The sequence below is a fragment of the Rhyacophila brunnea genome, unplaced genomic scaffold (assembly GCF_057557595.1).
Source record: "Rhyacophila brunnea isolate RB1 unplaced genomic scaffold, BYU_Rbru_1.0 scaffold_4, whole genome shotgun sequence".
Lineage (NCBI taxonomy): Eukaryota > Metazoa > Arthropoda > Insecta > Trichoptera > Rhyacophilidae > Rhyacophila > Rhyacophila brunnea.
Window position 1 is genome coordinate 34,615,380 of NW_028233068.1, and position 25,609 is coordinate 34,640,988.

General features: G+C 30.2%; 1 protein-coding gene across 1 annotated transcript in view; it reads left to right on the plus strand.

The window, feature by feature from the left end:
- Positions 1-25,609, plus strand: part of 5-HT7 (5-hydroxytryptamine receptor 7) — a 330,236-nt gene that overhangs the window by 275,455 nt on the left and 29,172 nt on the right. The window contains exon 4 of the mRNA XM_085954999.1: positions 2,074-2,137. The gene's annotated coding sequence lies outside the window, so the exon portion shown is untranslated. The remainder of the gene's footprint in view (positions 1-2,073; positions 2,138-25,609) is intronic.

A 25,609-nucleotide genomic window follows, 5' to 3' on the forward strand; every position in this document is an offset into this window, starting at 1 on the left:
GAAGCATAGAGAATGTAGTGGGGTGTATCAACGCGTTAATATATAAGAAAGTTTTTTTTTTAAATCTTAATATTTCACTCTAGTTTATTATATTTGTATAATTTTCTCTTTAACCTTATGTATTATTTATAAAAATCATAGATATAATGAATATTATGATTACATAGAGAACTAATATATACATCTGTATATATATAATATATACAACTAATATATAATATATACATCAATAACAATAAAAGACCAAAGAAAAATAATAGCGAGTAACGCCATAGTATTCATATAAGTACATACAAATCAATATTTGAAGGCGTCCCCCGAAAAGGGGTCTATATGCAATAACAAAATTGTTCATGAGAGGAAAAAACATTTTATTTGATCATGCGGACTTTTGGAGTATATCTGTGATAATAATAAATTATGTTCATGAAATCACTCTTTATCAATGACAATTTTTTTTTCGATAATAAAATAAATCATATAGATCCCTCTTCTATGGTAAGTATTTTAGTATTGCTAATATCTCAAAAACTGTGGCAGATAAAATAATAAAACTTTCCAATAACGTCAGCAATGAATGCTATAGGTATAGACCCGTTTTAGTCGATAAAATCACTTTTTGACATGATGTATTATATAGACCCCTTTTCGGGGAACGCCTTCATTTATAAAACTCTAAATATCCTAGGTATCTCCTAGTATATAAAATATCTCCTCCAAGTCAGTGAAAACCGAAATATTATCCGAAATAGTGACTGCATTACTATTGGATTTCTATGTTTCGGTGTACTCAGTTGAGCAGTACTCAACTGTTTTTAAGGCACCTTCTTTAAAGCAGAGGATCCCTGGAGTCCAAATGTCTCAAAATATAGGGAACAGGCGATTTAATTTGGTGAAAGTCTTGGCTTTATTGGTTTCTTATTTTTCTACATCGTATTTCAATTAAATCGCAGTAAGTTCGCGTATGCTTTTATTTTATCGATACGAGTATTAATTATGGATGTATAATGAATAAAGAATGCAATAGTTTTATATCTTGAGTTTTATTCATCAAATTTAATAGTTTAATAAAAAATATAACAATAATAATATTATATAGTTCTTCACATCATAAACATCATATTTCTTGTAAATTTATCATAGGCACATAGTGCATAGTAAGTAATCTATTATTACGATAAATATGAGTACTAAATTTTATCAACAAAATATAAACATAAGTTAATAGATTTTTAAATAACAATTGACATTTTAAACTGTTTTACTTAATTAAGAACTATCTGAAAATAATAAAAATAAATGTTTTTAATACAAAGATATATTGAAATATATTTAACGTTTGTTTAAAGACCGATTTAAATGCATACATCATATTTTATGGTAATTTGTACCATTAAAATGTTGTTTAAAAGGTTACATACATAATTATTTTAGATGATTTTAGTAAGTAGAATAATATCCAACGCTTAAATTATTAAAATATTATTTCTTTATAGATTTTCTATGTTTTCGTTATTGTAATATTACGTGAAACATTATCTTTATAGCATAGTTATTATACAACTAGAAACACCATGTAGAAAAAAGAAAGAAACCTTCCGAGGCTGTGTTTCACCGGTGCCATTGTAGAAATAATGAATCTTACATGAGTGTTGTTCGAAAAAAAGCGCGCGAGGTAAAAATGGTAATATTTTCCAACGTCTCCTATTTTCTTTGCTCGAGAAAACAACCCAGCAGAAGGAAATCTAGTGACATCTCCTATGAATATAATGAAATACATGAAAAATATATCTTCATATAAATGTCTCATGAATTTCATCATTTTAATATGAGAAAATATATTATATCTCTATCTATCTATTTATTCACATATTTTTTTAATGTAAATTTTTATTGTAACATCCAACTTTTTTTTATCAATGAATCAGAATATACTCACAATCAGAAAATTTTAGATTATCTTTTGATTTTATTAAAATATTTTCCTAGTATACAGCCATACTATTTGATAAAACTTGATATAGGTACACGTAGGTCCCTAGAATTGACAATATTTTTATTTTTATTTTTCAGACGACTCATCTTTGATGATAGCAAACTGAGGGCACAGAAATATTTCCAGATAAGATGAATTACCGTAAGTTATTTTGAAAATATTGAGCACACGAACATGTATTGGTTTAGTATCGAACGCAAAGCCCACTAAAAACGATGCGGCGAGGTCTTAAGTCGCGAGGTCATAAGTTAAGTTAATTATATTGTTTGTTTAAACTAACCATTTCATACAATGCTTAGGTACTACTAGGGCCCTTAATGTCACATAGAACATAATATTTATATGGATTGACGGTTATGCCTTCAGCGTATCCTGAAATAAAATCATTATCTAGATTCTAGACTAGTCTAGATTAGGAAGCATTTTAAATAGCGAACAATGACTCTCTATGATCTTTTTGAACACGCTCCATGTTTTGAAAGTGGTGCTTCCCCTAGACCTACTCACCCAAGTACGAGACTCGATCACCGTCATATCATACTGGGTAAGCTAGTTTTTGACCGGCCATGGTGACTTTGTTGCCTGGCTACATGGTTTTCGTTTGATAGAACATTGGGTATTATAATGCACGCGTAGGCACGACAATGAAGATGCTAAAGACGTCCTCTGGGACCATCAATTGATGCGATTCAACCAAACAAAACTGTTTGCCAGGATTCGTTCACATTCAGCCCCAATTTGCCATGCCGACTTGATATCAATCAAGGACAACTTTGAGGTATTTGAAAAGTTTTCTGCGTCGTATGGAGGATGGAATAATTCCAATCCCTTCTTTGATTCCTCACTTTTAACTTTTGACTCCTCTGTTTTGGCAAAGATTCAGTATCTTCACCAGTACAGAGGACACTAACAAGTCGAAATTATTTTTTAATTTTTTAAATTTTATCTTTAAGCACCAAGATGCATGGTTTCGAAATAAGTCCTTTGCAGCTTTATTTCAGGATAAGGTAGTGTGATACTAAAATCTTTCAATTCAGACTTTTCTGTTGCGTCATGGAAGGTGGCCATCCACAAATCGTGGCTGCATACACATGACGGGTGGAGATGGGTGCCGGACGAAATCCCGAATGGCCGAAATCCCGAATGCTTAAATCCCGAAAGCCGAAATCTTGAATGCTGAAATCCCGAATGCTAGGAATCCCGAAGGCCGAAATCCCGAAAAATAAAAAAATACAAACAGTAATAATTGCGCAATCTTAACACTTACCTTGAATTGCCCAAATTTTACAAGAGAGAGACAAATTTTTTTTGTATTCGGGATTTAGGTTTTCGGGATTTCAGCGTTCGGGATTTCAGTATTCGGGATTAAGGCTTTCGGGGTTTCGTCCATTCGGGATTTCAGCATTCGTGATTTCGGCCTTCGGGATTTTGACCCAAACCCGTGGAGACGGGGTAACTCATATCAATAATTACTAGATACGTTATCTACACAAAATATTAAGTACATACCGAAGAAAATTATCATGCAAATTGATGCTTAGAAATTTTTATATTTAATAATATATATACTTAATACTTAGTATAATAATAATATGAAAAATACTTTTTTACTATAAATTCCTTAAATTTTAATATAAACTCACCTATGCATAATCATCAGCCCACTACTGGATAAAGACCACCTCCCAAAACTCTTTCCACTCATCTCGGTTTCCACTCTACCTACAAATATTAAAATATAAATATATTCATTTGGAGAATACGTATATTACTATGACTCCTTCCGTTTATTAATTCTTTGAGGAATATAATAAATTACACATAAAGTGGATTTTGTATCAGGTTAGTTAAACCCATGCACTTTGTGAAAAACATTAAAGATACCTACTTTACTTACCTACCTACATTTTATTTTGATGTTTGAAAAAGTTTATCTTGAGACCGTATACTTTCAATTTCCTTACACAATGTTTTCCCACATAAACTCTCATTTCAAGTGTACTTTGTTGAACACTTTATTCCTTCGTGGGATTTTAGTGTCATATGAGCTCCTGTGTCTTTTTGTAACATAGAATTTTTTAGAACCACTTTTCTATTTTCATAGAAATTTTACTTTTCAAAACAATTAATGATATGTTTTAAAATAAAAAAAAATCTATTATTTTTCCACTGTGCTAAAACTAAAATAAATACAATAACTTGTTTTCAATGTGTTATATTAAATAGTTATATATTAGGTATATTATAGAAATGTATGTGACGGTAATATTAAACTAGGTATCTAGTATAATGTGGCTTATTGATTAACTTATAAATAAGAATGTTAATATATTATAATCTATTATAATTTTTCCCGGACTATTTTGAAAGTTTTCTTTTGCATATATATGAGCATTTACATCCGTTATACTATGCTGTGGTCAGATGTAAGACAATAACTTTGCGTTACATTTTTCAATGTATTTGATTATAATAATTATAAACTACCAAAAACATAGTTTAAAAAACTTTCAATCGAAAAAGGAAATATTAAAATTAATAATATTGCCGGGTCAAAAACAATAAGAAACTGTGATTAGTTTGGATTTTGCCATCGACATTCATAATTTAATAAATTTATAAATGTTGTTCCGTGCATTTATGTACATATATGTATTCATATTTGAGTCGTTGGAGGCATTTTGTGAACACGTAATGGTGTTTTTTTATATTATTAAAATTTTATTTATTTTTTACATATAGTGAACATTATAAACTATCAATTTAAGACGTTCACAACATGACATTTAGAATAAATGAAATATTATTAAAACAGTATTATATAAAATTTATTAAACGGTAGAAAAGTGTAAATTCAAAAAAATATATACAAATTAGATTCAAGGAAGTACACCGAATGAGCTTAGTAGACCCTATTTTAAGAATTTATAAAACAATGCTCACCTATACCCATCCTCACGCAGGTGGAATATGTCAATAGTAAGTGATTTGGTTGAACTTAGTTGAGTTATTGCCAATAAATACACTGCATATCGATTTCTCAATCTGCAAACCGGCTAGCTGCATTTGGATAAATTATTCAGGAAATAGAAAAATTCTAATAACTCAACTATCGAGTGGAATTTAACAATTTCAAAAATACCCTTTTTAACAAATAAGCTGCACCATAAATTATTACTCTATTCTAGATTCTCTTTTATATGTAAAAATTATATAAAGAGCGGAGTTTTTCCATTTACGATGTTGGAAATTTGTGTGAGTATAGAAAACATGCTTTATAGCAGAATGCCATCAAAATCTCATTTTCGGTCAAAAGTGGAGTTAGCTGGTAGCTTAAGCAGCCAATATTCAATATTATTGAAGTGTATAAGAAGTAAACAAATAAGTTTATAAATAAATTAATAATATGTCAGAAACGCTCTGAAATACAGACTTGATATTGAATGACGTATAACATAATACATAAGTTAACAGTAGAAATTACTAATGAACTACATTTATGAATAAATTATGATTACACTACCTACCATTGACTCGTGCTAGCTGTAAACTACAGACGTAATAAGACAATACGTTTTAAATTAACAATCATCTTCTTGCCACCTTATTGTGGGTATTGTAGATAAGTTTCAATGTTTATGACATTCAGACATTGCCAATTCTGAACCATTCTATAATAATATTGTTTTTGACCTTTCTAAATAAATTTATAGAGAAATACTATTATTTGCTTTAAAGAAACCTACAGGAATTACCTATGAGGTATTATAAAACTTATATAGCATATATATACGAATACGAGTATATTATAACTAACCAAAACCATCTAAACGCCTTTTTTGTTTTCATTTTAAAATTATAATTAGTTTTTATAATAGATTTTTTTAAATTAGTTTTTTGTGTGTCGTATATATAATAAAAAATTAAATATATTATATGAGTCGTATAGTATCAAAAGTAGAACTGTCGCAAATATATCGAAATTTAACTAAGTATGCCAAATTATTCTTCTGACCATAATGTACGACAAGCAATATAATATTCTAATCAAAATCATATCTGTATGGTATAAAATTGTGATGGAAAATAGGGCTTGGTATCAGAATTATAGCTGTTCAATACCTTGGAAACAAAAGTAGAACTGTTGAATTTGAATTGAATTTCTTATTTCTTAATGTAGAAACATATATCATGCTATTATAACACTAAAAAACCCAACAAAACGTTTTTCGTCATTTTCTCGAAATGATGAATAACGCACAGATCTACTTTTCATACTATATGGCTCATATTATAACTTTATTTTTTTGCCTTTTCGAGTAAAGGGTTAATGTGCGGTATAGGTAATGGGCTAAAATTAAGAATACGTTATAATGATTGTATCGAAGCAATCGGTAAACATTTTAGTAGCAGTATATTTTGTATCAGAATGATGTCGTATTTGTTATCATCATACAAATATAATATATGTGATGACTAGGTACCTATATAAAATATTTTTAAACCATTAGAAAAAAAGTATTATTTTATGAAGCTTATTTCTAAAATTGAGAGTGAAGCAATATTTCACTTTTTTAAATTATAATTTGGTTAATATACGCATTATACATTTATATTATAGTTAACCTAACTATGTTCTCTCTGTAAACATTATTATGGTTCAATACCTATATTATTATTGTAATGTATTTTTTTAAATTCACAGTTTTCCATCTTTCTCCTCTTTTAAGCATCTGAGCCCTTAAAATTAACAATTTGTTTATTGATACAGTTCATTTTTTTTTTAAATAAATTGTTTAATATGTTTTTAAAATGATTAAGTTATATTTATTTTGTTTTTCTTCATTTCAAAATTTATTTTATTGCCATTTATTTATATTTATATTATCGTGATGATCATTTTGTCGTACCATTTTTCTCTCACTCAAAACGATGACGTGTTGATTGCGCACCCGATCAATAACCTAACATGTATTCTTTTAACAAGAATATAAAATAATATATTTTATTTTATAGCCAATTTAAATATTTGAATATCTATATTTAGGACGGTACTTCAGTGAAACGGCAAATAATTTTCAACTATAGGTGCGACGAAATTTTGGACTCGCTGGCAATCGGAGAGCGAACGTCGAGCTGTGAACACGTCAATTTGTTTCGTGATGGCGACGGGGGTATAAATTTTTAAATCGTGTAAAGATGACTAAAAAACGTTACCCATTTACTTGAAAAATAAAACATGTCAATGAATATATTATTATTGTTACTAATAGAACAATAAACAGAACATTAAATGGACGCATGTTATATGACAAATTATATTTCGTTCAGCACGCGTTATTTTCACAATCCACGCATCGCCTAGCCACGATCTTTTTAGACCATGCCTCAACTGAGGTATAGCCCTAACTAAATATTTTAATATATTTTATTAGATATATTCATTGCAATAAAAATACATAAATATAAATTGAAGTGCGGCGTATTTACACGATAATGAATTGATTAAAATGAAACTGATTTTTAAAACCGAGTACACACCGTTAACAACATACTTATAACGATCGTTAGAATAATAATAATTTATTAAACATTAAAGATCAATCTAAGTAGTATAAAATATAATATTATATACCTATATAATATTGTAACGTGTAAAAGACGCAATGGCGTATTCTGATTTTCTCCTTATAATAATTTAAAATAGTAAAAGCAACGGAAAATAATTCATGAAAATCTATAAAGAGGAATATTTTCATACATTAAATTCGATTCACTGTACCTTATATAAATCAATTTCATTTAATAGCATATTGTATTATATACTTTTTATTGCTAGTTTATGATATATTATCCAATATTTTATCTTATATAGTTGAATGCCAAATATTAAACATTTTCTTTCTCTGATTGTAGAATTACGATGCCTGCAGCATATAAATAGAATAAACGCTGAAAGCTTTTGTATGATATTGTGTTTAAACTGCTTTACTGACATACTGGCTGATGGGAATTGTAAGGACGGTAATAAAATTGAGGTCGTGCCATACAACAAGCACGTTTCTAACTATGTCTGCCGATCAATAGCTTAAACACAAAATGTTAAATAAAACCTGAAAGATATTTTTAAAAATTCAGTCAATAATAAATTAGTTTTTAAAATCGGTTACTTTCCTTTTGCTTGGAGTAATCGAGATAATGGGTTTCAAAAAATTTTCAAACCTAATATCGTAATATTTATTTTTTACACCAGCTTTTTATGTGGTTGTTTTTTTGTTATTTTGTTTGTATATTTTTTAACTAATATACTTTTTTAATCATTATAATGAAGTTCTATCACCAAAATGCCGGCTTAATTACTATACAGGCTTTTACTTACCGATAAAATCTTCAACACCTCAAACACTATTATAAAATATGAATACATTGAAAAAAATAATGTAAACATACGGTGATGTAATCAAAAAATAAACAACGCACTTTTGTAATGATATTTAAAAGCAATATATTTTTTCCAGTTTCATATTAGATATTTTTATAAAAAAATATTTTATTACCTTCTTATATTCTTAATTTTTATTTTTAGATGAAATTAAATTACGATTGTCTACTGTTTATACGACACAAATAAAATAATATTGATTAATGCAATTTAATTATTACATCTTGTATCAAATCTAGTATTTTAAGATCATTATTATTGTATATTATTCAATCAAAATAATTAAAAGATGATAATATCATTAATAATAGTCATATCTGCTAATGTGACATACAAAGACACTTCTGATTAAGATTCCTATAAAAAAATCCCTAATAGAATTTAGAAATTTTTCATCTGACCCATGAATTGAAATGTTGGTTCATATCAACAAAGATGATAGAAAGTTAAAATATCTTTAAAATGAGCATATAAAAATGGGTGTTTAGAGTCGATAAACATAGTGCGTGGTGAATAAGGTAGTAACACACTTATTGTACAACCATACATCTCAGGCAGGTCACATCTCAAAGTTTAAAAACACCAAAGAACCTTCCCTTCAGTATTCTGAAATAGTAAAGGTAGGCTAAGATACATAACCTGAGTAATTTTACTGTTTCTGAGGCTAAGGCAGTAGAGGGACGTTGTGGTGAAGAACCAAAATGTGGCGTAAAAACCAATTTATATATATTTGAGATTAAAAAAAGGTTTAACAAATTTATACAAACAACTTCAAACAACAGCACAATTACATTCTACTGGATTCCTTCACACATTTGAATTCTTGGGAACGAGAATGCAGATAGCCTAGTAAAAACAGCAATTCTTGAGAGGAGCATACATAAACTCTCCATGTCGTACACAGACTTTTTTGAAACATTCAAGAGAATAGCCAAAACTGAAACAGATAATAATATATCAAAATATCAAGATCTAACAAAAGGCAAAAAGTACTTTTCAAGTTATTACAGTTCTGAAACCAAACCATGCTGTACCAATAAAATGTTAAATAGGGAAACAATTGTCACAATTAATCGCTGTAGAGTAGACTATTATTATCTTGCATTATCCCTGGCTCGCTTGGGTATAATAAATAACCCTAGGTGCTAGTGCGGAAGTGACATTGAAGATGTTAATCACGTTGTTTGGCAATGTCCTCTGTATGATACCCAGAGATAGCAGCTTCTTGAAGACCTAAGTAAAGAAAAGTACCAATTGCCACTGGATGTTGCGATATTTTTGGCTCGGCCTAATATCAAGGCGTCCCAGTGTATCCAAGTGTTTCTGAGGGAGTGTGGCCTACAAGTGTAACTTGTTTTTGTTTTTTTTCTCTCCTGTAAATTTGCATTTTATTAACAACTGTATGCGTAATTATTATCGTAATAATAAGTATTAACAGTGTATGTTTAAACGAAATGCTAAATAAGACTCAATTGAGACTTCGTAGCTTAATAAAAAAAAAAATACGGAAGTCAGGACGTTTCTTGGAGGCAGTCAAAGTACATGTCCGGAAATTTGTACGTTTGTAGTTTACTGTAACATAGTTCATCGTGAGATGTTTTATCAGAAATAGATGACTATAAAATATTGAAATCAATTCCTTACCTAAATAAACTACTTAAAAATACGTTATAAAAACCAACAAAATACAAGGGAAGAAGAGACACAACAATAAGTAGGTACGCAAATTAGAAATGCAATCATAATATCTTATAATTTATATAAAATTCTGATGGGTTCTCATATCAAGTCGTACTTATCTAATATCTGATTATAATGACAGCGTTTGATGCCAATCAATATCAAATTATTGTTCTTATTGTCTGCAATGCTCCATGAACAATAGGTTTTTTTCTCAATGCTATTAACCTACGCCTACGGGAATTTCTTTCCGGTGAAACAGCTCACGGTAAACTGTGTTACGGTGAAATGTAATACATACAATTTACATGTAACCATCAAAGTCCACATTCCGTTATAGCGTTGATATGATGATGATAATTATTATTATACAAAGACTTAATTCTATTTATGATTACACAAGCTCCTACATATTATTATTATTGCTTTTTATAGCGTATTTTTTGTACACTAAAAATACAATGAATCACAGATTTAATGTTTTTTTTCGTCTAATTATTATTATAATAGCATTTCTTATTATATCCTTTTTAATAATATTTTACTAGGTATATATTATTTGGATTCAATGAACGAGAAATACGCCTATACAGTAAGCATCATTGTACACAATCGTATTGAAAAGAACGTGGAATAATATTCTATATTGACAAGAATGTACACATAATAATGCACATATTTTTCCATAGCAAATATTTTTCAATACGGAAATTAATTTCCGGTCGCAAGTGGAATTTCTGTATATTTGAAGATTATTGTGAAATTCTTGTCGTTGGATTTATCATTTATTCTGATTAAAATGTTTTCACATAAAATCAAATATCCTGATCATCCGTATCTTATTATTAAAACCCGATCTTTATAATCGATATCAGTTTGAACGTGTATTATTTTATCACTAAAGTTTAGTTTACCTTACTTTTATTTATCTTAAATAGTTTATAATCTTATATACCTACATAATATTTCAATTTATTTATTTGTAGGTTCAAATAAAGCATAAGCATTTATTCGTCGGTGGTTATACATTTATATTAATTACTGTTATATTTACAGAAACCGATCATATTATTACATATCTTGTCATGACTCATGTCGTATTATTATAAATGATAATATTATAATATTATATTTTTAATGATGAAATATATTATAATATTATAAAATATTATTACGTATTATTATTAACCAATCATTGAGTTGTTTTGTACATCACTTGTGCCATAATTCATAATGTGTTTTATCAATTTCTACATATATTTAAATTTAGCGTAGGTGTATCTATTTTTCGGGATAATATCTAACAACTAATTCTTGGAAACGTTTATTAAGATAATACCATAACTATGGAGATTAATTTGTTTAATCTTGACTTGTTATAATACAACAATGATAAAATTTTATTATTTTGTATAATACTAATGATAATATACATATTTTACATGAACGTTATTTTAATTTCCTTTCTACTAAAAATACAATAAATAGTCTTTACAAAATGATCAATAGCCCACTAAACCTACACCGATTTGGAAACATATTGTCAAATACACATGGTTAGCTAAATTTATTAGGACGTATTTTCGAAACTATTTGATTTACAATCAAGCAATATTGCTTGATCGAGTACCTACATGTCAAATTACTTTTAATCAAGAAATATAATGTTGTACATTACACGCAACACTACTTTTTGAAAGAAAATGCGATTTAATCTCTTGATATAATATATTATGTTTACATTTCTTCGTGACATTAGTAATACAAAAAGTATTTATTTTATAAAAATATTAATATAAGCCAATACATTTTACTCACAAGCGAGTACTGATATTTTGTAAAATATGTAGATTAATGTTTGAAAAGCAGTCAATCGCGCTGGTGCATCGTAAAAAATGATTTATTAGTATTATAAACATTTAATTTTGATAATTATATTTTGAATTATTTAATTATGTGATTGAACTTAGTTCTACAAATTAATTATAACACAATATAATATCATCTTTAATACTTTCTTAATTGATCAATATTGAAGAACCATTAAATATATGTCCTAACATAATTAAGTGTTTCTTGTTTCTTATAAAGATGATATAAAAGTCAGACTACCACTTTGATTGCTGATAACTTTGTATAATATAAATATTATATAAGTATATATACATTTTCCATAACATGTTTATATTATTATACATTATTTTTGATTGAACTTGTATTTTGTCATTGAAAACAACTGTTACATATTATATTACATTGAGAATTATATGGAGAATTAATAAATTATACAGAAAAACAATAATAATAATAATAAAATAGTAAATAAAACGATATAATTAAGTATATAATATATATATATATATAATATATACAATAATAATTATAAAACTAATGATATAAGTGTATAGAATATAAAATATCTCCTTCAGTTCTCTGGATACCTTAAGAACCTAAAACAGTGACTGCATGACCTATTTGGATTTCTATGTGTATTCCCTGTCTCAGATACTCAGTTGAACGGCACGAACCTATTTCATCAGTCAAGAGACTACTGATTTCAGCTACTGTCTTCAATGGTAGACTATCCCCAGGGTGCAAATGTTTCGAAACCCAGGGGCAGACAATAATATAATATGTGACAGTCAGTCATATTTTTTGGGTGTTTTAGACTCAACCAAAAGAGCTGCTGAATCAGACAATAATTAAACAAATTTATTCACGTGAGATGCCATGAGTGTATCCATCATAGTGGCATCCCATTTCATACAATTCCCTTTCCTTTATGAAATCATCGTGATATCATCAGGTCGCTTGCCATTTTTCGACAGACACCAAGAGGCTTATTATCTTGATGGAACTTAACAATTAAATTTAAACATTATATTATTTAAACGTGCGCCAACAGGTGCTATGCATCATTACGTTATTTGTAACGGATTTTCAACATTTATAATATTTAACGATATGTATTAATTGCTGCAATTTTTTCACGATTTATTTCGTTACTAATAGTTTGAAGCTTATTTACAATATTTTCTTAAATTAATGCAAATGCTTGCTTCCACCGAAGTCTTCATTTTGTCTGCACTCTCTTCTCACGGGTCTAGGACGATTTGGCACCGGACAACTGGACGCCACGGAATTCGAAAATAAATAGACGTTAGGTACTTATAGGTACTTTAAAAAAAATATTCAATATTATTATTTATACTTCAATAATTATATTATGATTTAATAGTTGGTAAGAATGTAAATATGCAGACGTAAACAATGATTTAATCGTGCATATGTTTAAGTTCCAACGAAAAAAGAGTTTTTTATGTTATATAAAGCCTTAGGCATGGTAATTCTCAATCCGCGATAAAGAATACATTATGTTAAGAGTAAAATGAATTCAAACTACTAAGTAGTAGATATAACCTGATTAAAATACCTCGTCTACACGTGTCTACGACAGTGCGGCGTCCAATTGTCCGGAGGCCAGTTGTACCATTCCCCTTCTCACGGCATATTCCACAGTGTTGGATAAATCACATACTTACAGAATATTTTTTGGTCAATATTTGAGTGGGGATAAATATTGCGATACAATAAATTTGTTGTGACGACGGTTGTTTTTTATGACACATATTATTACTCAATAAGGGTACACATATTTTTTTCGGAAAACCTTTCAGCAAATTTTTTCGTGACATTTTTTGAAAAATATTTCGTTATAAAAATTTCTGTCACCATATAGATAAAACAAATATTCCAAATGTGTGACACTTTTCTGAATTATTGTTAGTTTTTACAGCATAAAAAAGTATGAAAGCCAATTACTTTTTTAGTAAAGATATTATACCTACCTATTTTTCCGAGTATGTACTTCACTCTCACTCTTCTCAAATTAAAAGTTTTTATACTGACAATCGATTTTGTTTATTGAATATATTACTTAATGTTTATTTTATAAGATTCTAGCTTAAGTACCCGGCTTCTCACAGGATCGCTTTGTGGTTATATTTATCTTAGATATTTAAAAAATAATAAGAGGTAATTATTTTTTTAATATTAAAATATCTGTGTAATACAATATGGCAATATGAAAATAATTCTAATATGAGCGTGCGCACAACAACTGGTCAAAATTTCATCGCGATTGGATGAATAGTATAAGAACGCATACGAATAGAAGAAGATAGAATAGAAGAAAAAGAAAATAGTTATATCAATTCAGAAACCTTTGCGGGCGTGAGCACAACACTTGATCAAAATTTCATTGCAATCGGATGAATGGTATAGGAACGCATACGAATTGAAGAAGAAAAAGATGGTTGTACTAATTTAGAAACCTTTGCGGTCGTGCGCACAACAACTGGTCAAAATTTCATCGTAATCAAATGAATGGTGTAAGAATGCATGCGAATAGAAGAAGATGATTTTCTAATTCAGAAATCTTCGTGGGCATGCACACGACAACTCACCAAAGTTTCATTGCAATCGGATGAATGGTATAGGAACGCATACGAATAGAAGAAGAAGAAGATAGTTGTACTAATTCAGAAACCTTTGCGGGCGTGCGCACAACAACTGGTCAAAATTTTATCGTAATCGGATATATGGTATAAGAACGCATACACATAGAAGAAAATGAAGAAGAAATGGTTATATCAATTCAGAAACCTTTGCGGGCGTGCACACAACAACTGGTCAAAATTTTATCGCAATCGGATGAATGGTATAGGAACGCATACGAATAGAAAAAGATAGAATAGAAGAAGAAGAAGAAGAAGATGGCTGTACTAATTCAGAAACCTTTGCAAGTGTTGGCATAATCACTGACGAAAGTTTCATCGCAATCAAATGAATGGTATAGGGACCATACGAATAAAAGAAGATAGAATTAAGAATAAGATGATGATTGTACTAATTCATAAACCTTTGCGGGTGTTGGCATAACCACTGGCGAAAGTTTCATCGCAATCGGATGAATGGTATAGGAACCATACGAATAAAAGAAGATAGAATGAAGAAGAAGAAGATGGTTTTTATAATTTAGAAACCTTTGCGGGTGTGCATATAATAACTGACGAAAGTTTCGTTGCAATCGAATGAATGGTATAGGAACCATACGAATGAAAGAAAATATAATGAAGAAGAAGAAGAAAATGATAATTTTTATGATTCAGAAAACTTTGCAGGTGTGCATACAACTACTTACCAAAATTTCATCGCAATCGGATGAATGGTATAGGAACGCATACGGGACAGACAGACAGACATACACACAGACAGACAGACATTCAATTTTATATATAAGATATAGCCTATACTCTTTGCGCAAGTGCAAGCAATAAGTTGACAAAGTTTCATCGCAATCGGATGAACGGTATGGCTGCGTATAAAATACGAACAAACAAACAAACAAATATTGATATTTCTTTCAATTCTCTATTAAAAGAGATTAGATATAAGATTTTTTTTGTATAATCTGAAGGGTTTTAAAACGTTTATTTGGTTTAGCACAGCTGCCAATTATGTCATAATGGGGCGAATAAAGGGTTTATAGTACATTTATATTTTTTCTTACATTTCATGAGAGCCTTACTGGCTGGAGTATAACTGATAAAATGGTTTGGCGCAGCCTTTATCAATTACTTATTATATAATTATACATAATAATTGGTATTGATAATAATATATCGCATAACAATAATTAATTGTTCGCATTGAAGTGACAAGCCATCAAGGCCATCTTTCCTTTGTTGTCCACTACCCATAATAGTAGTTGATCTCGTACTAATCATGAATTCCGTTGATATTTCTTTGGATAATGATATAGAAAATACTGTACATTTCCTCCATAATAATGTAACCAGGGAATTGTAGGTTTCAAATATTGATGAAATGCGGTTTTTTTTCAGTTTATTCCCAATCGGTTGATATCATCAACATATTTGTCAACATATAAATCTAAGTAATTTTAACGATAGATCTATAATAATATTATATTGCCTCAACTCTCTATGATATTATATTTCTATTTAGCATCCATATCATTTTATAGAAAACAACTGAAAATATACACACTATATCTGTCTCCATTCCAAGAAGCCATCAAATTAGTGAGTATACCTATAAGTAGGTAACATTATAAGTCATATTTTTATACAATAACTTACTCATAAAAATTGCATTGAATTTCAAGTTTCTTATCAAAGTATCATATATATGTCAGTATATATGCAATGAAGTACCAGATTATTGGTGATGAATGATTCATTACTCTGTTTTTCTTTTCGACAAAAACTGATATCGCTACTTTTATGTCATAACAATATTAACGTGAATTAGGATACGACTATAATATCTCTTTACTCTTACGTCAATGTACTTGAAACTTTCTACTCATCACCTCAATTATTAGTACTTCAAGTAGATTATTTATATTTTAACATTGTTGGAAAAATTTATATTGTTTTATTTATCAGTGCATATACCAAACTGTGTTGAATTAATTCTCGTGTTACTCCATCATGTTAAGTATTCTGTAAATATATTATATAATATAGAAATATTATTATGAAATTTAGAGAGTGAATATTATCAACATATTATGTACATTTTTAAACAGTTATACCTGTGTATAAACTGTCCACACTGAGTTATGCTTTATCATGTAATTATTATACTTAAAGTCTACATACTATTATGATTCTTTGTGTGATTTTTATCAATATGTAAAAATATAATATATTATCTTCAAAAACCCACAAACGACAAAAAAATGATTTATTAAAATGATGTCAAATTTTGTTTCTATATAATATTGCAATATATGGTTTTCCGATAAGAATGAGTATGTTTTCTAATATAAAAAATCTAAAAAGGTGAAACAAAGAAACTTAAAGTTAAACCAATACGCGTAAAATACAAAAACGTTATTTATCACCACTATTTAATTGGGGACTAATCGGTATTTCTAATTAATATTTCTGTAAGAAATGATATATTATGAATTTAAGTAATCTAAGTAAATCTTAAAAATATCATATTAAATAATATACATAAAATTAGATAGTTACAATATTGAGGTCATGTTAACTGATAAGTAAGTTTAATTTATTACACAGTTTTATAATAGAGTAAACTAAAATGAAAATATTTATTTTATGTATTTTCAGATTTAATTAAATATTTGAATAAATTTTAAGTTTCGTTTATTTAAATAAAGTTTATACTAGGTAAAGCTACGATTATGAATTTGTTCATAGAAATAAGTAAAACAGAAACGAAATATACGAAAACATTCAGAAATATTACATTTTGTATCTCATTCAAAGTGAATCATGCATATTGCAGTTCCAATTTGACTCGCATCTATAAAACAATGGGTACCAAAGCGCTGCATAAATTCGTTCTATCTCAAGAAGAAGATTGCCCAAATAACGTTTCCTGGCAAATCTAAATTTAGAATACCCCGTAGATGAAAAATTAATATTTACATAAAGCGCACTGTGTGGAATATAGCGAAATCCAAACTATTGTTGACTCCGATAAAACATAGAAAATCGTTGTTTGTCATGGTATTAAAAGTCATATCTTTTTTCTTACTTTTTACATGTTATTTTTTTAGTTTGTGAAATTAACTATAATCATTTATTATACTGTTATAATCCTTACGGTAGAGTAGTGTCAGACTGTTCGTAGGTATCTGAAATGATGAGTGACGATTTTAATATAAAATCTGATCAAATCACAATAATAAATTGTTATTTTTTTTAAGTTTATGTGTACCTAGTTAGTTTATTTAGATATAAAGTAAGTACAATGAGTTAGGTTTAGGCAAATGAATAATAACCATTTATATTTTTTTTTTTAAATATAATAACCACTCTATGAAATCCCATATTATGTTACGCTTAACAGAGATAAGGGTAATTTGCCTTTTTCAACTTTAGATCTACTTGGTAATACTATTATTTGACGTATATGACTAATCATTTTGAACAACAGTCCCGTATGCACCAAATTTGGGCAAACATTATAAATTACCGTTGTAATCTTGCTCAAAAATTAATTCCGAATGCAAAAAATAGTATTATAATAATTAATAATTCAAGTGTAAAAGAAGATACACATTATATAATAATAAACGTATCTTAGTCCACAGCATGACGTTTCGTAAAATCATTAGTGGCTATTTTTATTTAGAATTAAGCTAACAAATTCTCTATTCTCAATCCGACTCAATTCCAAACTCGATCCTTATTCCGAGGAGCATCAGATATGAAAAGATTGTCAAAATCATATCCGGCGTTTGGCAACGGATATGATTCGAAAAGAAAAGACGCTAATATTAAATTTGTCGATCTGATGTTTTTAAAAGTTTTCTCAAATTTACACCGATTATTTTATTTTAATAATTACCATGGATGATAATTCTTAAGTTTTGTTTTAATAATATATAACTCTATCACATTCGCATTAGTTTTTCTTTGTATGTTTATCGAATTGATATTATTATAAATTTCACAATATTAACTTACGTATTAATTATACTTTTTTAAATTCTGGTGCATTATCAAAAACTGTAATGAAATAATTATATACATATAAAATAATATTGTGTCAAATGAAATATAATATATCCATTGTATCGTTAAGAAATAAGACAAACACAATATATTAAAAATATTTTGAATGTTCAATATTATTTCTACGACAGTTCGTCATTTTATCAAACTAAATAACTACGTTATACATTATCAAGATTATAAGTTAGAATTATATTTCAGAATGGTCATAAAATATAAATTTTCAATTTTGTTTATTCTTATAATAATTATTATTATATCCAATCTCTAACGAAAGGATAGTAAAAATCTTCACTTCTTTGTTGTGTACAAAAACGTATCTTAGCCGTTATTTATTATTAACATTCGGAGGCTTCGAAGCTCTTTCCGGTGACTGCGGCCGTCCCTGGTCGAGCTTAACTTTTCAGGAAGCTTTGGATTTCAAATTTTATTTATTATTGCACGGAAAACTCGAAAAGTACAATATTCTGTACATGCAGAACCAAACGAAGATTTTTTTATCAAAAATATATAAAGTTATGCTTACAAGTTTTAATCAATTTTAGTTTCGAAAAATATTACCTATATTATTTTTTTTCTGCAAACTTTTTCGTATTCTTTCAATATAATATTTTTATCCAGTATAAAAATACGACTTCTTATGAATTTATGGCTGTATAAGATAAAAATATATTTATTTAAATTTGTGATTTCCAATTTATATTTTCTTTTCCTACACAGAGATATTTCGTTTCTCTTGACATCATTTTAATAATTTTTATATGGTACTTTTAATCAAATATCTTTTTTATTTAAATGTATTATTCTTTAATTATTATAGTATTTATTACCAGACATATCTTGTGACGGTATAAAAGTGTTTATTTAAATTATAGGTATCTAAAAACGTTGAAATTAAAAATTGATATATTTTTTTATTTTGAAAGTTTACCTATTTCATATATAATCTATATATATATATATATATATATTCTTTTAACACTATAATTGGCCATGAGGCCCAATGGCAGTATTGTAGTGAAAGAATGGTGTAATGAGTAATTGGTTGCGCTTTTTGCAGTGGACTGTAATTTGAAGATACTAGTGGATTACGGATCTAGAGAGCGGGGGTTTAAATATGATGCCAGGCATGAACCTTTTATGTTAAAAAGACTAGTGCGCTGGAGCTGTTTCGGTGTTCACGCATTCACGCATTGATAAATGAACGGTTCGGAATGTCACTCTCATGGTTTCCCTGTGTGTTATCGAACAATATCAGATTTAGCGCAACGAAGGTCGAACAGATGCGTTTTATATGATTCACTATGTGGTTAACGCAGCTTAGGTCGTATCGTATCAGATCACAGCACGATAGTTAGCTTTAACAAGCCTAGGCGCATCTGCTGTCTTGAAAAACTGAATGTAATTTAATCACGGTCGACTCATGACCCGTGACTGCTAGTTATCTGGTCTTGCGACAATATCTAGGGATTTGCGGTAGATGGAAAAAAGCGAGCATATTTATTGGCCTAATGCAATATTAAAAAATAAACAATCACAATACCCAGGCTTTGAGAAAATCATATACTCACTTAAATATATTATGACCTCACCGAGAATCAAACCCGGAGCATCGGATAAAATGCTAGCGACTTCGCACTACATTAAGAGGGTCGCCTGATAACGCCTAGTATCACTTCACTTCGCTTTAATGAATAAGTTCACGTATTATTCAACATGATAATAATCATTACCTATGTATTATGTTATGCTGACATTTTACTAATGAATCAACTGACAGATTGTTCCCATATTATTTATTACCTTTTCCATAATCTAGAATTATCAGTCTCGTACGTTATTTATTAGTTTATTACCTATTGCTTTATCGGGAAAGGCAGTAATGAGATTTATTATTAAAAACTATTCCATATTTAAATTGATTTTATAAATGACATACAGAGTTTAATATTTTATTTTATTAAAAACGCATAGAAAAATAGATAAAAAATATTATACAAATATGATTTATAATATTGTTTACTACTTAAAACATTCTTGTTTCGATAATATTAACTAGTTATTGATCATATTGATGATCATATTACAAGGAAGCTCTTATTCTGTGCTTCTTACTGCTAATTGTTAAATATTTAATTTCATACAACATGTTCCATTGGAGGTACAATATTCGCCCTTTTGTCTGATTACTTATTTAGGTCAAAATTGCTCGGTTCACTTTGCGGATATCAAATTTTCCACCATAATTACCTGTGGCCATCGAAAAAAATTCCGTCTAAAAAAACCAAAGTAAATATTTACAGCTTTTATTCAAACTCCTAATAACAAATTTTTGTTTCTTTTAAAAATATAATTATGCAATAACTAATACTTAACATTAATATTATTATTAGACCGAAAACGCATTTAAAAAAAATGATTTTTATAAATATTTACGAATAAAAATAGCTAACTTTTAAATGTATTATTACATATTATAATTATTAGTCTTTGGGCTAATATTATTTAAAATTAATATTTGTTGCGTACCTTATTAATATTTTAATATATTTTCTAAAATATTTACAGCAGATATTATAATGCATTGTCTTAATTGAATAAAACAATATTTAATATTTACTCTTCCGACAGACAGGAAGTTTACTTAATGAAAATAAAAAGTATTTTGTTTTAAAACTTTCCAGATTGTTATTAAACAGTCATATTGAATTTCAAAGCTTTTGTTGCATTAGCAAAGCTTCTTTACTGAAAAATAATAGAATGGAAAAAATTGATTGACTTAATTAAAATTATGATAAATTCCTATCCAAAAATTCAGAAGCTTTGTAACCTGGCTGTGATTTTAATGGGTTAATTAAATTAAATTTTTAATATTAGAAGATCGCTTAAAATGGGTAAATTGTTATTATAATAATTATAATATGCGAGCTTTTGTGGAAAAAATAGCTTCCATTTTTTACGTTAGGCGTCGTTATATACACGGGCTATATCCGATATTTTATTATTAAATAATGATGTTTAATTTATAAGGCTACCTATTAATATTACTAAAGATGGTCTCTCTATTAACAGAAAATTGTAACCTATATATTTTTGTATTATGATGTAAATACTTTAGATCAAACCCTAATCCAACATATTTTTCATTTCAAATGGACGCTGTAACCAGTAATACGTGAGAATAACAAATAATATTACCAGCCATATTATATTCAGAGTGCATGTGTATTTATACAATTTTCTTGACAATATCTTTGTATTTAATAATAATTTAAGGAATCAATTTACACCGGTGTTTAATCGCAATTAAACAATTTTAGATTCACAAATTATTTGTAACACTTTAGAAACGATTGTTGAAATGAAACCGAAACGATGACGAGAAAAATATGTGCTTTGAATTGGACCAGTGCTCACAATAATCGCAATTCGGGCATCATATTTTACTACACCATTCACGCTATTAAGTTGGTAGATGGTAAATGAATCTCTCCAATTTTTGTATATATCTCATATTAATTATTATCATTCTGATAATATATCTAAATAGCTGCATATTTTTTTCCAAATCTTTTAATCTTAGTAGTATTCACCTGTATGTCCTTGACGGTTATCGTAGAAATCGGGACCATCCGTTGTTTATTATCCCAAGCTGCAGAAATAACCTATCATTGGTAACCTTAATTGGGAGGGCAATAACTATGTTTGATAAATCGCTTCGAATATTAAAATATATTCCCATTATGTGAGGATTTAGGTTGACGTTGTAATATAAGTTTTTTTAAGGTGCTCCCATCCACTTCTTTATTCATATTATCCTGTATAATATCATTTATTTTTATGTTATGACAAATTTCAATTATGTAAGTTATATAAAAAATACTACATTATTAGATACTGTGTATAATAATAGTTTATTTAAAAAAATGTTTATATATTCGAATGAAAAAAATATCTGTTTTATATATACAAGACCTCATTTTAATTATATAGATAGCCGTTAGACTTAAAAGTAATATAAAAGTACTTACCCTAAATTCAAAATCAAGTCAATCGGCTCGTTAATCATTTATTATTAGTTTTGACACCTTTTGAAGGTGCTTGCAGGCATCAATCTAAGGTCCATTAGGAAATTGAATCCGCGACGGATATTTTGCGAGATTTTATGGTGATAAGACGTTAGGTCGGAACCCGGGACAATTCGACGTTAACGTAAAAAGCGAAATATGGCACGATGTTTTCATTTTGTAATTATAAATATTTTCTCTTACATTATATTATTTTATGTTACGAAAAATAAACGATCCACTCTATTTAATTGAGTAGGGTTTTAATTTACACTTTTCGGCATCTTTAAGTCCAGTGCTTTAGGCACTTGGGAATGATTTGAATCTCGGTGAGATCACAATGCAGTTATGTGATTTTCGCCAAACCTGTATAGGTATGTAATTTTTTCACTTCTACTATTACACTATTATTTCACTACACTACTGTTAACAGACTTCCTGGCATATTGTAGTGTTATAAAAGAAAAAAAACGCGTGTGAAATCTGACAAATTCATCAAAACATAGTACCTACTTACCCAAGAGAACATAGAATTGTATTCAATTTATTTAAAGGACAATTTTGCATTCTAACGTTCAGTGACAGTTACGTATGATTAATCAGTTAATACAATTATTATTTAAATGGGCCAAAAGTAGTTGTTTAAGGGGGAGAGGCACGCGAGCAGAGAACTTTCCAGAAAAATACGAAGCTTGCAATTTGAGATTTTTTTTTGATAATTTACAAATAAAAAGGATTTCAAGTTATACGCATTTATATTTTTATAAAAATCGATGTTTTTTAAAATAAATATAAAAAATATTAAAACGATGAATTAGTGAAAAATCTAAGCAACGGAAAATTGAAAACTTAATAAACAGATCTGGGGTACATGGTGTGTAAAATTCCCACCTCCGCTCTCGTTATGTATATGCAGCCACGTCATACGCGGCCGGCTAACATAACCCTTACGTGTCCCAGATCAAAGAATTTAAGCCCTCATTTTGTCCCGAGCAGAGCCGCACGGGACTGGTGATGCAACCTTGCACCGAAGTGCGAATGCATGATGTTAATTTATTTATATGGCAACTATCAGAGTGACTGTCGCGATGAGTCGCAAGGGGAGTCGAAAGTGTCCCGCCCCCCGTACGCTCTGGCGAATTTAGTAAAGGCCGCAAAATTGGCCTCGGTTACCACCATGTCCGCGTGTCCTATTGGGCCTGAATGGGGTCGGACCCGGGCAAACAACTCCGCTCGTTCGGGGCCCATAAGTGGACAGTCCCACAGGACGTGCTCTGCGTCCTGCTGGTCGCAGACACAAACCAAACCCCTGCAGTTTGGCCGCAAAGTTTCCATGGCCAGTCATAAATTGACTAGTCTAGTGGGTCGGCACCAGTCTCCTCGTCATGTGTCTCACCAAGACATCTGGAAAGTATAGAAAAGTCTGGCGGCCCTTAGAGGAGGCCACCCATCTCGCCTACCATGCCGCATATGCGATCTTGTAGACCAGCTCAGATACAGTCTTTCTGTAGCTCATGCCCTCCACTCTCGATGGCGGTGTCAGAGGGACACCGGCGAGAGTTGTATTGATCCTCCTCATAAGGAGAGTGATCGATCATCTAATTTGAACGTACAAGTCGAGGGGAAAGACCCCCGCAAGGACCGCCAGGGCATCCGAAGATGTGGTCCTATAGGCCTTAGTAAGGCCAATCAGAGCAGCCCTCTGTCCGCTAAGCAGAGCCCTCTTCACAATTGTCAGCGAGGCTATGGTGTGCTACACGCTGGAGGCATAGCCAGCGATGCCCATGAATATAGCCTCGTAGGCGATTCTCAGGGCCCGAGGCTTTAGGCCCCAATTATTGCCCGCCAGGCGAGCAACCTTCTGATAGGCTGAGTTGGTCTTAGCCACAATTACTTTAGCATGCTTCAAAAAGGTCTGCTTCTCGTCCAGAACGACCCCCAAGTAGGTAACCTCTCGAGAAAACCTTATAGCAGAGTCGCCGAAGCGCACTGCGGGTGATCGCTTATTTATGTTTATCCTTGAGCTGCCCTTGAAGAGGATAGCTTCCGTTTTGCCAGGTGCAAATGCAAGCTTATTAAGCTTACCCCAGTTAAGGATTCTCGATAATGCGTCCTTAGCTACGCGCTCGAGTGTCGGACGGCTCGACGAGCCAACTAGTAAAAGAAAGTCACCAGCGTACGCGACGAGCGCGCAGCCCGGTGGCAGAGGTAACGTCAAAACATCGTCAAGAAGTATATTCCATAGCAAGGGGCCAAGCACGGAACCCTGCGGACACCCCATGGTGGTCTCCCTGTAAATCAATTCAGTGCTAGAGTCGTATATAACTTCCCTTTTATTAAAATAGCTTTGCACTAGGGCAAAGAGGTCCCCCGGGATCTGTCGGAGCCAAAGATTAGATAGAATTAATGGCCACCATGCGGTGTCGAAGGCACCGGCTATGTCCAAAAAGAAGCCTGCCACAATGACTCCTTCTGAGTCCTCAACAAATTGCTGTGCAAATCTGATGGCGTCCTCAGTAGACTTGCCGGGTCTGAAGCCAAATTGCCTCTCCGAGATAAGGTAAATTCTCTCAAGGTGGTCCTCCAGCCTTCTGCTGATTAACCGGTCCAATATCTTACCCAGCACTGGCAGAAGAGTGATTGGACGGTACGCTGTTGGGTCATGCGGTGGTCGTGTACTCATCTTAGGTATAATCCTAAGGAGACCCTTCTTTCAACAGTCCGGGAAAATGCCCCTGCTCATGCAGTCAGCATACAGCCCGACTATCTCATGAGGTGCTCGAAGCCACGCTCTTCTGGCAATCACATTGCTGATCCCATCAGGTCCGGGGGCTTTGCCCGCCCT